Genomic DNA, 15,620 nt, shown 5'->3' with positions numbered 1-15,620 from the left:
GTGTATTGGGGGAAGCGACGCCCCCTCCCCACTCCTCGCCCTTGTAAATACGCTCTAAGAAAGTCCTTTCTCCCAGTGGTAACTGGCTCAGGCCTGCCTCTGTGGCCCTTTCCTGGCCATACACCACTCAAAGTCTGCAGGTACAAAGCAGGGCCTCAAATTCAAATGCCCACAGGGCCTATCCAGATGGAGGGGCTGGAGGTAAGGGCAGATGATGGGGTGTGTGAGGGGTGGCACTGTGGGCACCTGGAGGGCAAGGCCTCACCCAAAAGGGCTGTGCAAGATTGGGGGGAGGGGAGGGGTCAAGTTCAGCCTTGCCAGAGCCACCTGCATTTCTAGAAACACTGGGAATTTGAATGTTTACCTGAAATATTCCCAGTTTTAAAAATATTGAGTCTTTTTAAAAATACTGATGATGAAACACTTAGCACTTCTGTCAGCCTGTTGATTCGCGGAATCTGACTGAGACCTCTGTGTGAGGTGGAATCAGACGAGGTAGAGTCCCAGGCACGGGCCTTAGCCTGGGGAGGCTTTAGCTCCGCACTACCCCACCTTTGTGTAGGTGAGACTCAGGGGCACAGGACCCTTCCAGGGAACGGGATGGGAGTGGGGCAGGAGGAAAGGAGACCTTTCCTGGACAGATGGAAACCCCCTTCCAGTCGGATAACCCCCCCCCCGTCCCCTCCACACACACACACACACACACACACACACACACACACACACACACACACACACGGCATGCTCTGGAAAAGGCTGGAATGCTGGGCCCACCTGTGGCTGCAGGCTGCACTCGACTACCAAGCAAAGTAGACGCTCATTGCGTCTCTGTTCCTGCGTCTTATTGCAGTTCTCTGCATAGCACATATCACTTCCTGATACCCCCTTCTCGTCCCCTCTAGTCAAAGAGCCAGCTCTTGGTTTTTCCTTAGATGGACAACTGAGATTGATGCTTTTTTCCTCTCTAATCATTTTGTTCTGTCATTGTTCTTTTTCTACCTCTCTTTTGTTCCTTCTTCTACTTTTTGAGGCCTGTGAGTTGCTCCATCTAGCTTCTTAAACTGAACATTTTATTCATTTCCTGGTGATCTTCCTTGTTTAATAATAATAATAAAAATGAATGGCACGAGTTTGCCTGTGAGTAAGGCTTTGGCTGCCTCCCATAATTTGATTAGTAGTGTTCTTGTAGTCGATCACTTCTCAAATGTCTATAATTTCAGTTTCGATGACCTCTGATGGAAGAGTTCTGAGGAAGAGTGTTTTCTAAAGTTTTCAAGTGGTTTGTGATGTTAGTTTCTATATTTGATGTTAATTTCTGTAGCATGGTCAGGTAATATAGCCTATAAAAGTTCTACATCTGGGACTATATGGAAGTATTCTCTAGAGACTAAAAAATAATCAAGTTCTGAAAATATTCCTTGGAATGTATATTCTTTGTAGAGTACAAAGTGATATAATTTATTATAACTTATAATAAATATATTAAATATATAATATATTATAATTTATACATACTCTTCCAATCTTCTAATGGTTATCTTTAAATTTTTAACAAGCATATTAAAACCTGCATCTCTCTATTAGCATCAGGAATAGGAAAATAACTATTCTTCTGGGCAACAGCACACTTTTTCTTCTCCCCTCCCTTCACTTCCTCACTTTCAGATTTAGTTACAATAATAAGAAAGTTTACTTCCATATTATTACCTAATTCTTGTCTTTTTTATTTTAAGCATCTTTTCTAAACAGTTATTAAGCTCCATAATCACATTACAACCAATTTGTTGGCAATACTTCAGAATTTTACTGGTGTCATTGATTACCTGAATTTTTTCAGGAACACGTCTTTCCTTTTCTTAGGTTGGTACAAAAGGTTGAAAATAAATTGCAAAAACGGCAATTACTTCTGCGCCAACCTAATATTTGGTGAGATTAATCTCCCATTTGGCTGGAAAGTGCATCTCAGAGGCTCCGGAAGGGCCCCCCCAGAGCTTCCCCTCCATGGTCAGGGTGTCACCCCTGTGAGAGTGTTCTAGGTGCACAGTAGGTGCCATGTGCTGGGCTGGGTTCTGTGTTTTCCCTCGAGGGGCTTCCAGTTGGGTGGGGAGGCAGGACTCAGCTTGTTGCTTCCCAGAACGTGAGGCCCAAATCTACCTCCAGGGGAGCTGGGCTGGGAGATGTCTGAGGCCCTGAGTTCTCAGGGAGAGGGTGTCTGTCATCCTGAGATGAGGTGGGAGGGGGCAGTGATGGAACCCCAGTGCCAGGGTTTGGGGCCCCCCCAATCACTCATCTGTGGAGACTAAGAGGGGTCTGGGGAGGGTGGCTTTGTGGTCCAGGGCGGGAACAGGGCCTGAATTCCTCTCAAGTTTGCTCTGCTCAGAAAGCCCTTTGCAAAGGCAGTTTGTCTCAAAGTGTGGACAGAGGCACACTTGCTTTAAGAATCGCTGGAGATGTTAGCAAGTCCGTGGGTACCCAGACCTCCAAGTCTCAGTCCCAGGGGAGGGCCCTGGCATCTATTTGGGGGACCAACCTCCAGGTGACTTTGATGCACAACAAAGTTTGAAGACGGTTAGTCTCTCCCCATGTGGCCACACTGCCCTGGAGTATGGTCACTTGGGGACCCGCAGGAAAGAGGAGGGGCGGTGGAGTCATGGGTACGAATCAGCACCATAACAAACACAGAAGAGACGGGGTGGTGCCCGTGCCCAGAACGCTATTGTTTACGGAACCCCATGAGATATCCGGCACAGGCACTGCTGATTTTCAGACGTGGACCCGTGAGCCTCAGAGGAGCAATGTGACTTGCTCGAGGTCACTCAGCTACCTAGTGAATTTGGATCAGGGTCCAGAAGCCAGTTCTCTGCATCCCACCTCACGGCGCTCCACTGGCCACAGAGATCAGAGAGGCCCAAGGCATTGTGGTTGGGTGGTGCGAAGTTGGAGCCTACAGGGATGTTTGTCAGGGCTCCAGCTGGCACCACCCACAGATGCATGGCCTAGGGACATGAGCACACACTCATATGCTGGGGGTGCCCTTTTCCCGGGGAACCCCCGAGCCACAGTGGCCCCACTGCAGGTTCAAAGACAACGCCTCTGCTAGTGACAGACTCCTATTCTTGGCCCCATCGGCCGTCCCTCTGCTAGGTGGGCACCTGTGGGAGCCTGGCACCTGCTTGCACCAGCACCATCTGAATTAGCCCTCACAGAGACAGGAAGGATTAGCTCCATCGGACAGTTGCGACAGCTGAGACTCAGAGAGCTTCTCAAGCCGATAAACAGTCAGAATTTGAAGCCAGAGCCTGTGTTTGTTCCAGCCTGCTTTGCACAGTGATGATTTGGGGGGGTTCACATCTTTCTAGCCTCCAGAACCCTACAGATCCCACTGTGATGACAGAGCCAAAGAAATACCCGATCCCTTGGGTTTGTTCTGGAAAGTGTGTTTTGGCTAAGGAGTGTGGACATTTAGCTCAGAGGGGACCACTTAAGACTAGAATTATCAGTCCACCTGCAAGAAATAGAAAGTGAACCACTGCTCAGTGGGCGAGGGCTTCAGCGTCCGTCTAAGGAAGGACTTTTTAATAGTATATCTCTCCCTAGATGGAGCTGCTGCTTTGTAAGTGAGTGAGCTCCCCATCTCTGGGATCTGGAAGCATGCACACTAAGATACAGACTCAGGGGTCAGGGCATTCCTGGCCCGTGTGGGCGCTGGCAGTGATGCATGCTGGGGGTCAGTGGTAGTAAGGGCTGATCATTTAACTCATGGCCCTGAGATACTCCAAATGCCTTCTGAATCCTCAAAGCAACACTCAGGCCTGCTCCATGGACTTCTTTCTTTTCTTTAAAAAAAAAAGCCAGACTTTATTTTTTTTAGAGCAGTTTTAGGTTCACAGAAGAACTGAGTGGAAGTTCTGAGATTTCCCATATACCTCCTGCTCCGACACACGCACAGGCTCCCCCACGGTCAGCGTCCCCCTCCACAGTGGGGCATTTATTACAATCGATGAACCGACACTGATGCATTATTATCATAGTTTATCCAAGGTCCATAGCTTACATTGGGGTTCACTCTTGGTATTGTGCTTTCTATGGGCTGGACAAACGTATAACGACATGTGTCCGCCATTACGGTACCTTACAGGGTAGTTTCATGCCCTAAACATCCTCTGGGCTCTGTATTCATCCCTCCGTCTCCCCAGCTCTGGCAACCACTGGTCCTTTTACTGTCTCCACAGTTTTGCCTTTGCCAGAATGCTATATAATTGGAACCCTACGATATGTCGCTTTTTCAGTCTGGCCTTTCGCTCTCTCTTTCTTTCTGACAAGGAAAAAATATTTTCTTTTCTCTTTGGTGCATGTAGTATTCCATATACAACCAACACTTTCAGAAAATGTTTTCCCATTGTGTTACTAGGGGACTAGCACCTTTATTATTTTGTTTTGTTTTTTAATAAATTTTCTTTTCAGTTACAGTTGACATTCAATATTATTTTATATCAGTTTCAGGTGTAGAGCATAGCAGTCAGACATTTATATAATTTATGCAGTGATCCCCCTGACTAGTCTAGTACCCACCTGGCGCTATACATAGTTATTACAATATTATTGACTATATTCCTTATGCTGTATTCTACAGCCCATGACTATTTCGTAACTACCAATTTGTATTTCTTAATTACTTCACCTTTTGCACCCAGCCCCCCAACTCCCTCCCCTCTGGCAACCATCAGTTTGTTCTCTGTGTCTATGAGTCTGTTTCTGTTTTGTTTGTTTGTTTATTTTATTCTCGGATAAAGAAGATATATGTGTATATACACATAGAATGGTATATTATTCAGCCACAAAAAGAATGAAGTCTTACCATTTGCGACAATATGGATGGACCTAGAGGGTATTATGCTGAGTGAAATAAGTCAGACAGAGAAAGAAATACCAGTCTGGCTTCTTTCACTGAATAATATGGTCTGCATAGCTTCAGTGCCTGCTCTGTGACCAATGTTCATTTATCCAGCCATCCATCCATCCGTCCGTCCATCCATCCATCCATCCATCCATCCATCAGTCATTCAGCAAATACTGATCAGAGCCCACTTTAGACTAGGCACACTTCTCAGCTCAGGCGAGGCAGCTGTGAATGGACAGACAAGATCCCTGCTTTCCTGCTGAAAACCAGAGTTCCCTGGGTTTGCAAGGCACTGTCCCCTGCCCAGGCGGGCCCCTCCCTGACCACAAGGCTGCACGGCTGAGAGGGCTAGCCCTTAGGGTTACCCTCAGACACACTCTGAACTTTTAATCCATGCAGTCACCCTGTTAGCAGTGACCACACGGCACAGCTATTTCCCCTGGTTGGTGCCATCAGCCAGCAACTCCTGAGTTGAGTTTAATCCCATATCCTTGTCCTCACCATGCAGGCTCTGTCAGTTATCTAAACCTTCACCTGCATCCCAAAGAGGTTGAGGCATTTCCCAGGATACCAAGCACAGGGCTTTGCCGGGTTATATCCCTGCCCTGAGACTCAGTTTCCTCACCTCTTCCAGAAGGGTCCAGGAGCACGTGACTGCACGAGTTTTGTGAGTTCAGGGCAGAGCTGGGAAGAGAGCCTGGGGTCCTGCCTGTGAGGCCAGCATGGCAGTCTTGTTTACAATGTTTTCCAAAACCCCTTCTCCTGGCTCTTCCCCATCCCCCACCTGATTCCCACCCCAAGCAGGAGGAAAGCAGCAAACTCTTTCTTCAAGCTTGTGGGGCTCCCCATTACAGAATGTTCTCATCCCCCCACTGCTGTCAAGGCCCAGAAGGACACAGATGGTTTTCCTCCAGAGATGGGAGGGGGTGGGCAGTGTCCTCTGGGGTCGCTCAGAGAGGGAATAAGAGGTGGGATTAGCCCAGGGTCCTCCACTGCCCCACACTTGTGTCAGAGCTCCCACTTCCTGTGGGCTGGCAGGAGCACAGGCCGTCAGTGACTCAGGGAGGCACATTCTAACCTGCCAGGGAGAGCAACACCCATTGTCCACCCCCACCCAGGCACATGAAACGACTTGCCCTCAGTAGCTCTAAGAACAGCTTCTCTTTACTGAGCACCAACTGCATATGTGGCGCTTCACAGGTATGAGCCCATTTCTATCTTTGCAACCCCCTGCCAGGTAGGTCATCCTTATGGCTCAAGAAATGGGAAACATTTTTGGTTAAAAATGTCACCCAGTGGCTGGAAACAGAGCTGGTATTCCAACCCAAGGCTGGATGCAAAGCCCCAGCTCTGAACCACTGCACCCTTTTATCTCTCCATCCTGGACAGGGACAGGGGGACAAGAAGCCTGTCAGAGTTAAACTCACCACCACCTGAATACATATCAGCCAACATTTACAAACCCCCTTCCATCTGCAGTCTGATTTAACCTCTGCCCACCCAGGGAGAAGGCCAGCAGGGTATTTTGCAGACAGATAAACTGAGGCTCAGAGAGGTTAAGTAACATGACCAAGGTCACAGAGGGCCATTGAGCAGCAGCATAGCTAAGTATGAAAAGCCAGATTCTGCAGTCTAAGCCCCACACCCATTCCTGCTGCTCCACACTTGCTCCTTGCTCGTTTAGTTCAAGGCGTCCACCCAGAGTCTACAAAAATAAAATTACTAACTGGCTCACGTGAATACACACATGGCTGGAAAACAAACAGGACAATTCCTCCTGCTGGGAGCCCTTCTTATCGCTTGTGAGGACTAGGGAAGGAAGATAACTTTTCTCAAACCCTCCAGGACCTGAGGGAAACTTCTCTCCCAGCCTGGGAATCAGCCCCCGTAACACCCACCTGCCCACCCTCCCTCTGTGCTGGGACCACCTGTCCTTCCAGCACATGTGAGGTGGCTGGACCAGCCCCTGCCCAGCACCCACCTTGTCCGGAGCTAGCAACGCGGGCAACTCTGTGGCTCCCTCCTCCAGTGTCCAGTGTCCAGTAGGGCTGGTTGATGTCCCCTCCCCTCTGGGGAGCCGCTGGCTGGCTCACTGAGCAGAGCCCCAGTGGTGGCAGGAACAGCTCATCTTTCAAGGGCTGGGCTGTGATGTCATCGCTCTCCTGGGTACTTCCTCCTTCCACCTCCTAGCGCTGAGCTCCTGCCCTGCTCTTTGAGCCAGTCTGGCTTCAGTTTCTAAAACCAAAGACCACAGAAGTCAGGTGGGATGGCTGCAACTGCCCAGGTCTCGCTGTCTGCCCTCTGAGCTGTGAGAGCTTGGTGAGTTACATGGAAGATTTCTAGGTTAGCCCAAGGAATGTTCTATTGTGTAGACCTCTGCTGCCCTTTAGAGCCTTGGAGTAGCAAACATGTCCTGGATTTCAAGCCCAGTGCTGTCATGTCCCTGGCTAAGGGCGTCAGGCAACTGACTCAACCTCTCTGAGCTATGAAACAGAGCTGATTGTGACGAATCCCAGAGGGAGTGTGTTGAGGATAAGAGCGAAGAATAGAGAGGAATAGAGCGAAGAAATGAAAGTGAGACACTCTAGTCAAGCTGCTAAATTACCAAAATCATGTCAGTTGAGGCATGAGGAACCAATTCTATTCTTAAACGTCTGAGAACTTAAACATCTAAACTTTCCTGTCCTATGTCAATGCCAAGGCCTCAGACCTCCAGATAACCCTCTAGTTAGCACCTGACTGGCTAAGGAAAGAATGTTCAGTTATCAAGACCATCTGATATTCATATGCAGACCGCCTGACTTCCAGTACCCAGACAGCCTGACATCCAGTACCCAGACCTCCTGACATCCAGTACCCAGACCACCTGACATCTAGTACCCAGACCGCCTGACATTCAGTACCCAGACCGCCTGACATCTAGTACCCAGACCGCCTGACATCTAGTACCCAGACCGCCTGACATCCAGTACCCAGAGCACTTGACATCCAGTACCCAGACCACCTGACATCCAGTACCCAGACCACCTGACATCCAGTACCCAGTCCACCTGACATCCAGTACCCAGACCACCTGACATCCAGTACCCAGACCGCCTGACATCCAGTACCCAGACCGCCTGACATCCAGTACCCAGAGCACTTGACATCCAGTACCCAGACCACCTGACATCCAGTACCTAGACCACCTGACATCTAGTACCCAGACCACCTGACATCTAGTACCCAGACCACCTGACATCCAGTACCCAGAGCACTTGACATCCAGTACCCAGACCACCTGACATCCAGTACCCAGACCACCTGACATCCAGTACCCAGACCGCCTGACATCTAGTACCCAGTCCACCTGACATCCAGTACCCAGACCGCCTGACATCCAGTACCCAGAGCACTTGACATCCAGTACCCAGACCACCTGACATCCAGTACCCAGACCATTGGTCTTCTGGAGGATGACCATCTGGGACCAATCCAGAGGCTAAGAATACATGACTGATTCTCCTAAAGAATATACTTTTTTCTAATAGAACTCTTAGCTTTTCTTTCTTCAGAACACTCTGGGTATTGCCTCGTTATATTTGCAGTTTGCAAACCCTAAGACCCTTGAATAAATCTTTATCATTTATTTCTAGTCAAAGCCTCCAAACCCTTTTTGAGTTTGTTTGACACAGTCCTGACACGTATATAATTTCTACTCTGGGTCAGGCACCTTTCTAAGACATAAATGCCTCAACTCAGCTAACTTTCACAGGAACCCAGCCTGCCTGGCTTCAAAGACTGTGTTCTTAACCACTCTGCTATCCCCCTTTTCAATCCAGTGAAATAATGGATGTGGATATTGGATGTATGGCAGGTCACCCCTAAATATTAGTTTTGTTCTTTCTGATATTGAGGTAGGTAGCTGGTACACTCTGTAAGTGAATAAATTTGTCTCATATAACATTTATTGCTTACCATTTCTTTTCCCTATATGGTTGTCTGAGTTTAGGTGTGAACAGTGGCCATGTACACGGAAGGTGTGAAAAGAAGGTGGCCAGGTGGTTGGGGGGGTGGGTTCTGATTTTTTTTTTTATGCCATGTATGTCTCCCAAGGGACAATGGCAGCAGAAACTCAGAAACACTTTCAGAGATTAAACCCCTTTCCCTGTCTGTTTTCTGGTGCTACTTAAGAGTCTGTTCCCCGGAGACACAGCCATTTCTTTGGGGATGTTTGGCTATGCTTTTTCCCCACTTCTACATTAATTGGCTTTTGTGGCTTCTCTCTGGAGACTTATTGACAATTTACAGCACTTAACGCTCTGGGAAGCTTAGAAGCTGGAAAGTGCAGGGGCTTTCAAACAGTTTTTTTTTCTAAAGAAACTCTTAGAACCTTCCCTTCAAAAGAAAGCAGATAACGTGGGCCCAGTGGAGCTGGGGAATAGACAGGAGGGTCAGAACCCCAGCTGCTGTTTCCCCTTTCCCTATAACTTCTCTGAACCAAGTATAAACCAGTGATCAAGTCCAACTCCATCAACATACAGAAGGGGAAACTGAGTCCCACGACAGTTTCCCGGGAGACCTGGGATTAGACCTGGAGTGCCTGTGATGAACCAGTTGCATAAACTTGAGTCAAGTTCCGCCTTGACCTGGGGACTTCAGGTGACTGCTCCTCACACTGGCCATTCCTCTACATTGGGACCCTTTAATCTGAGGGTGCTGACTTCCCACGTGGGCACAGGGCTCCGTGGAGAGGCCGCCCAGAGTCCACAGCCCTCCGAAATGGTATATGGGACTGGGTGTGTGTGTGCTTTGCCCAGGAGAGAGGACCTAGAGCCTTCATCACTTTGTTGGAGGGGTCTTCTATGATCCAAAGGACCTGGAGACCCATAAGAATAGACAGCCCTTGTGAAGCCCTAGTGTTCCATATCTACGAGATGGAAATCCTCCAAGGTCTGAGAAACCAGTGCTGATGCTTTTGTGAATTCTATTGACTGAGAAAGTTCCAGAAGGCACCTGTCCGTCTACACACTTCTCCATCCACCACCACCGTCATATAGTTTTAAAAAAATATCTTGATCCAGTTTTGAAGTCCTGATGGGAGGCCGGTCAGTTCTTCCTGAGCAGCTCGGCTCGGTTCGCACTCCAATCACTTCCCTTATTGGGCTCTCATACTTTGGACCTTTATGCACTGGTCCTAACCATCTGGGGCCAAGTGCCAAGCAACTGTGGATAGCCACGATACCTTGGACCTCGCAAAGCTATTCAAATTAGCCAATCCACAGGGAGCCCAAGAAACCGGCTAACCCTACTCTGCTTGCCCTGTAGAAGCTGTTTCCTACAGCTCCTGCTTGCTGTTATCCTGTCCCGGTGTTGTCCCCTGTGTGGCTCTGCCTCAAGCCTTCTCTCATTTGGAACGAAAGTAACAAAAAGCTCCATCTTTCTTCCATCTAAGTGTCACTGTGTTGTGTCCTGCCATCAAAAGAGTCTTTAAATCTTATGAAACAATTACCCACTCTTCCATTCACCCACACTTGTATCTAACTACTCATTCAACTATCCATCCATCCATCCGTCCATCTGTCCATCCGTCCATCCACCCACCCACCTACCCATTTATCCATCCATCGACTCATCCTCTCACTCACCCAGCTACTCATCCACTATTTTATCAGACACCCACATAGCTGGGCTGTGCATTTTGAGGGGAGAAATGAATGAATCAAGCACATCCATGCCAGGGAGAAGCTCACCACTGAGGCCAGTTCCCAGTTTGGGGCATAGCCCCAAACGGGTGGGGAACCATTTTAAAAGGAGCACCCTATTGACTGCAACAACCCCTACTAATTTATATCTTGATTAGGACATCTTTTATACTTCATTTTTGCTATGAGAAATTTGGCTAAGCTCTTCCTGCAAAATCTCTGCAGCCACTAACTTAAATCCCTCACCATTTGGCCTGCTTGGCTGGGGCCTGTAGGGGTGCTCAGCCCTGCCAGGACTCTGGCTCCAGCCAGCCCGTCTGCACTCAGAGAGAACCAGAGGAGGGATGGATTTCTGCAGAAGCCTGACAACCCTCCCCCCACACACACACACTAAGCCAGGGACCCTTTGTGCGGCGTGCAAAGAGCCTGCGCTCCGCTCCTGCCTTCCAGGGCTCTGGTCTTTCCAGCCTCACATCCAGGCCCTAAGCTTTTGCTGCATAGAGCCACTTAAGGCTCCTCAATGGGGCAGGAGGCACTTGACTGCACCTTTGTCCGTGCGTGCAGTCTTTTCTGCCTAGCGTGCCCTTCCTTTGCCTCCCTCCATGGCTCCTGTCCTTGTCTTAGGAAGCTGTTCAGGAGCCTGGTTGGGAACTGCATCCTGTCTGCACTCAGCAGCCTGGGTTCTCCTCTGTGCCCCCTGGATGTGAACTCCCTGAGGCAGGGACTCCTGTCTCCCTTATTGCTATTTATCGTGCCGCTGATGTAAATGATGGATCTGCCGGCAGTTTCAGGGTGTGGGCCAGGATCGTGTCTCGTGAGACAGAAGAATGGAAACACGGACGCAGGAGAGGCAAAGAATTTTAAAAAAAGGATAGTTTATTGAAAACAAAGAGTCAGAGCTCCCAAGCGGGAGAGGGTCCCGAATGGGGGTGGCCAGCTCTTAGTTTTATACCTTCCCTTGCCTGTTTGGGAAAGGGGGCTGGAGCCTTTTAATGGAATTTATCTATCAGGTTTGTCCTGTTTGCCCATCCTGAAGGGATTAACAAAATAACCCATTCCTATCTATCAGATCTGCTCCTTTGTCAGGCCAAAAGGGATTTGAGATAATTTATTAACCTCAATGATACAGTTTATGTATTTGTACCACAACAGTGGAGACACTGCAAAGACAAGGCGTGTTCTCATGTCTTTCTCCTGGAGTGAAGGAGACATTCCAGAATCTGGAGTTTCAGGATATGGCTGCTTTTTTCTTTATTACACCAGAGATCTTCCTGGCTACCTAACGACATGCTAACTAACCTGTCTCACCGCCCAGAGCAGGCACCCTGTGAACACCTGCTTTGGAAGGAAGACATAACCTCCCAACTCCAATCTTGTTGGGGTGAAGAAAAGACCCTGCAAAACACAAAAACAGGCTATAGACGTGTATGTATGCATGTTTATATACGAATGTCTGCCCCTCCACCCCAGTGTTCTGGAACATTCTTTCCAAAGGTCTGTGTGTGAGGCCGAGGTCTTCAAACCCCCAGCTCAGGAAGGCCATTTTCCACTGGCCTCCAGGAGCGGACTGTGCTTTTGTCCAGAACTCCATGGTCCTGACCAGAAAGCCAACCCTGTTCTATGTTAATCAGTGGACACCTGAGAAAGAGCCCATCTGTGACACACCCCAGACAGACCAGTCCTGGAAAACTGGAAGACCGGATTGGAAGGTAATCACTGGTTTTGATTCACAGCACACAAACCACGTGCAAAGTCTATAGTTTTGACTGGTTGGCCCTAACACCCACACCTATGAACCCTACAAGGGCATCTCTGCCAATGGGCAGCCCTCTGCATCCTGCCCAGTTCTGCCCCCAGCGGCCCCCACGCAGCCCTTCTGGGGGCGTCATCCTCTGGCGCAGACCCAGCCCTCATTGGCCAGCTCTGACCCCCACGCTGCCCACTGCCCAGGGATAGCTATTGCCTATTGAATGTCGTCCTGCATAAAGAAAAATTTTAAATTTAAATTATTAACATGCGTTTTACCATCCACCTTTATATTGCTCAATGCATTTTGAGTGCAAATATCCGTGCATTTAACTCACATGAGAAATCACCGAAATGACACCGTTTATGTATCCTTACAACAACAGTGGAGACACTGCAGAAAACAACCGTATCTGTCTTTATTTAACTTCTCGATGTGGGGTTTTCCGCACAATTTCTGTCCCACTTGGCTGTCACAACCCTCTCCTCAGATTCAGGGAGTGAGTGACGTCCTTGCTATTTGGGATGAAAGCCCCTTGGAGGTGGGAAAGGTGGGAGGCCAGCCCTCCTTCTGTTCCCCTCTGCTTCTCCCTACTGCCCTGGGAGGTGGATGGCAGGGCCTGGGCCTGTTGGGGCTGACAGACTGTCAATCGATCACTCAGGTTTGGTGGGAAGAAGCCGGTGGTGAGCCAGTCCGCCGGCCAGCGGCCAGCGTGGCCACATTTCCTAAGTCTGTCCTTGGCCCTGGGGGTGTAACCTCCGGTAGGTCTTGAGAGCTGATTACTCACTTCCTGCTGCTGGGGCATGGGTGGGGGCTTTGGAGCCTGGGAAATCCTCAGGGTGAGGAGCCTGGGCTGCTTCCTGGCTGCCCTGGACCCCTCCTCTCCTGGGACTGACCACAGAGCCAGGGTCCCCAGGGAGCCAGCTCTACCCGCAGGGTCCTCGTACCTCCCACCAAACCTGGGACCCCTACCGCAGCCCTAGCAAGGGCCCGATTCACGGTCCTGGCGCCCACTAGGCTGCCCCATGCCCAGGCCTCTTTTCTCCTCTCCCCTTCCCACTCCCCACTCCCCACTCCTCATTCTCCTCCTCTTCTTCATCACCAAGCTTCATCAGGACTCAGAGAAGAGAGTCCCTGGTGAGTGGGGAAGTTGGCTGTGATGGGATCTGCTGTAGTTTCTCCTCGAAAGACTTGAAGGACTCGAGAGGGCTGGGGGGAAGCGGCAGTGACAAGCTGAATTGCCCTCCCCACCCCTAGCTGCCCTCCCAAATCCAAATCTTAGTTTCCTCCGGAGGGGGCACCGTGAGTCCCATGCTCGGGAGGGACTGGAGGGCTTCGCACCACGAGCTGGCAGCACCCATCTGTGTCCTGTGTCTACCAATCAGCCCCTTCAGGGCCTGGGTCTCCAGCGCCCCAGATGCCAGACCCCGTTCTGAGCTCACACTGCACTCTGCACACACTGTTCCCTCACCTGGTTCCTTTCCCCTCAGCTCTGCAGACCCCATCCTGTCTGCCTATTCAGTACAGTGCACCTGCTGCAGTACAGTGCGCCTGTGCAGTACAGTGCGCCTATTCAGTACAGCGTGCCTATGCAGTACAGTGCGCCCGTGCAGTACAGTGCACCTGCTGCAGTACAGTGCGCCTGTGCAGTACAGTGCGCCTGTGCAGTACAGTGCGCCTATTCAGTACAGCGTGCCTATGCAGTACAGTGCGCCCGTGCAGTACAATGCACCTGCTGCAGTACAGTGCGCCCGTGCAGTACAGTGCGCCTGTGCAGTACAGTGCGCCTGCTGCAGTACAGTGCGCCTGTGCAGTACAGTGCGCCTACGCAGTACAGTACACCCGTGCAGTACAGTGCGCCCGTGCAGTACAGTGTGCCTGTGCAGTACAGTGCGCCCGTGCAGTACAGTGCGCCCGTGCAGTACAGTGCGCCTGCTGCAGTACAGTGCGCCCGTGCAGTACAGTGCGCCTGCTGCAGTACAGTGCGCCCGTGCAGTACAGTGCGCCTGCTGCAGTACAGTGCGCCCGTGCAGTACAGTGCGCCCGTACAGTACAGTGCGCCCGTGCAGTACAGTGCGCCTGCTGCAGTACAGTGCGCCCGTACAGTACAGTGCGCCCGTGCAGTACAGTGCGCCTGCTGCAGTACAGTGCGCCTGTGCAGTACAGTGCACCTGCTGCAGTACAATGCACCTGCTGCAGTACAGTGCGCCCGTGCAGTACAATGCACCTGCTGCAGTACAGTGCGCCTGCTGCAGTACAGTGCGCCCGTACAGTACAATGCACCTGCTGCAGTACAATGCACCTGCTGCAGTACAGTGCGCCTGTGCAGTACAGTGCACCTGTACAGTACAGTGCGCCCGTGCAGTACAGTGCGCCCGTGCAGTACAGTGCGCCTGTACAGTACAGTGCGCCCGTGCAGTACAGTGCGCCTGTGCAGTACAGTGCGCCTATGCAGTACAGTACACCTGTGCAGTACAGTGCGCCCGTGCAGTACAGTGCGCCTATGCAGTACAGTACGCCTGTGCAGTACAGTGCGCCCGTGCAGTACAGTGCGCCCGTACAGTACAGTGCGCCTGTGCAGTACAGTGCACCTGCTGCAGTACAGTGCACCTGCTGCAGTACAGTGCGCCTGTACAGTACAGTACGCCCGTGCAGTACAGTGCGCCCGTACAGTACAGTGCGCCTGTGCAGTACAGTGCGCCTGCTGCAGTACAATGCACCTGCTGCAGTACAGTGCGCCCGTGCAGTACAGTGCGCCCGTGCAGTACAGTGCGCCTATGCAGTACAGTGCGCCTATGCAGTACAGTACGCCTGTGCAGTACAGTGTGCCCGTGCAGCACAGTGCGCCTATGCAGTACAGTGCGCCTATGCAGTACAGTACGCCTGTGCAGTACAGTGCGCCCGTGCAGTACAGTGCGCCCGTGCAGTACAGTGCGCCCGTACAGTACAGTGCGCCTGTGCAGTACAGTGCACCTGCTGCAGAAGCCCCCATGCTCTCTGAGGTCAGTCTCCACAGCCCCTCACTTCTGTCTCACTTTCTTTCTGCTCTCCAAGTACCCCACGACTTGTCTTCCTTGGGGTCATGGGCCAGGGTCCTTCTGAACCCCCGTCACTTGCCACTGGGGTGGCTCAGTGCACCTGAACTGACCGACTGCTTTGTTCATCAAGTTCTTAACATAACACAGAGATGATGACTCCTGCCCTGCAGGCTGTGGAGCTCAGAGAAAACGACTGACATGCGGCCACTGGCAGAGCCACAGCCCAGGTAGGCTCCATAATAGAGGTGCTG

General features: G+C 50.8%; 1 protein-coding gene across 5 annotated transcripts in view; it reads right to left on the bottom strand.

The window, feature by feature from the left end:
• The window catches only part of BDKRB2 (bradykinin receptor B2), a 25,508-nt gene extending 18,472 nt beyond the window's left edge, over nt 1–7,036 (bottom strand). For 2 of the 5 annotated variants that reach the window (XM_081048016.1, XM_081048018.1), the window contains exon 1: nt 6,882–7,006. The gene's annotated coding sequence lies outside the window, so the exon portion shown is untranslated. Of the gene's footprint in view, nt 1–6,881 lie in introns of all 5 variants that reach the window. The other 3 variants (XM_081048017.1, XM_081048019.1, XM_081048015.1) reach the window with 2 other exon arrangements.
• Nucleotides 7,037–15,620: the final 8,584 nt, after the last annotated feature.

This window comes from Rhinolophus hipposideros, assembly GCF_964194185.1.
Source record: "Rhinolophus hipposideros genome assembly, chromosome: 5".
NCBI lineage: Eukaryota > Metazoa > Chordata > Mammalia > Chiroptera > Rhinolophidae > Rhinolophus > Rhinolophus hipposideros.
This window is presented reverse-complemented; position numbering and strand designations above follow the sequence as displayed.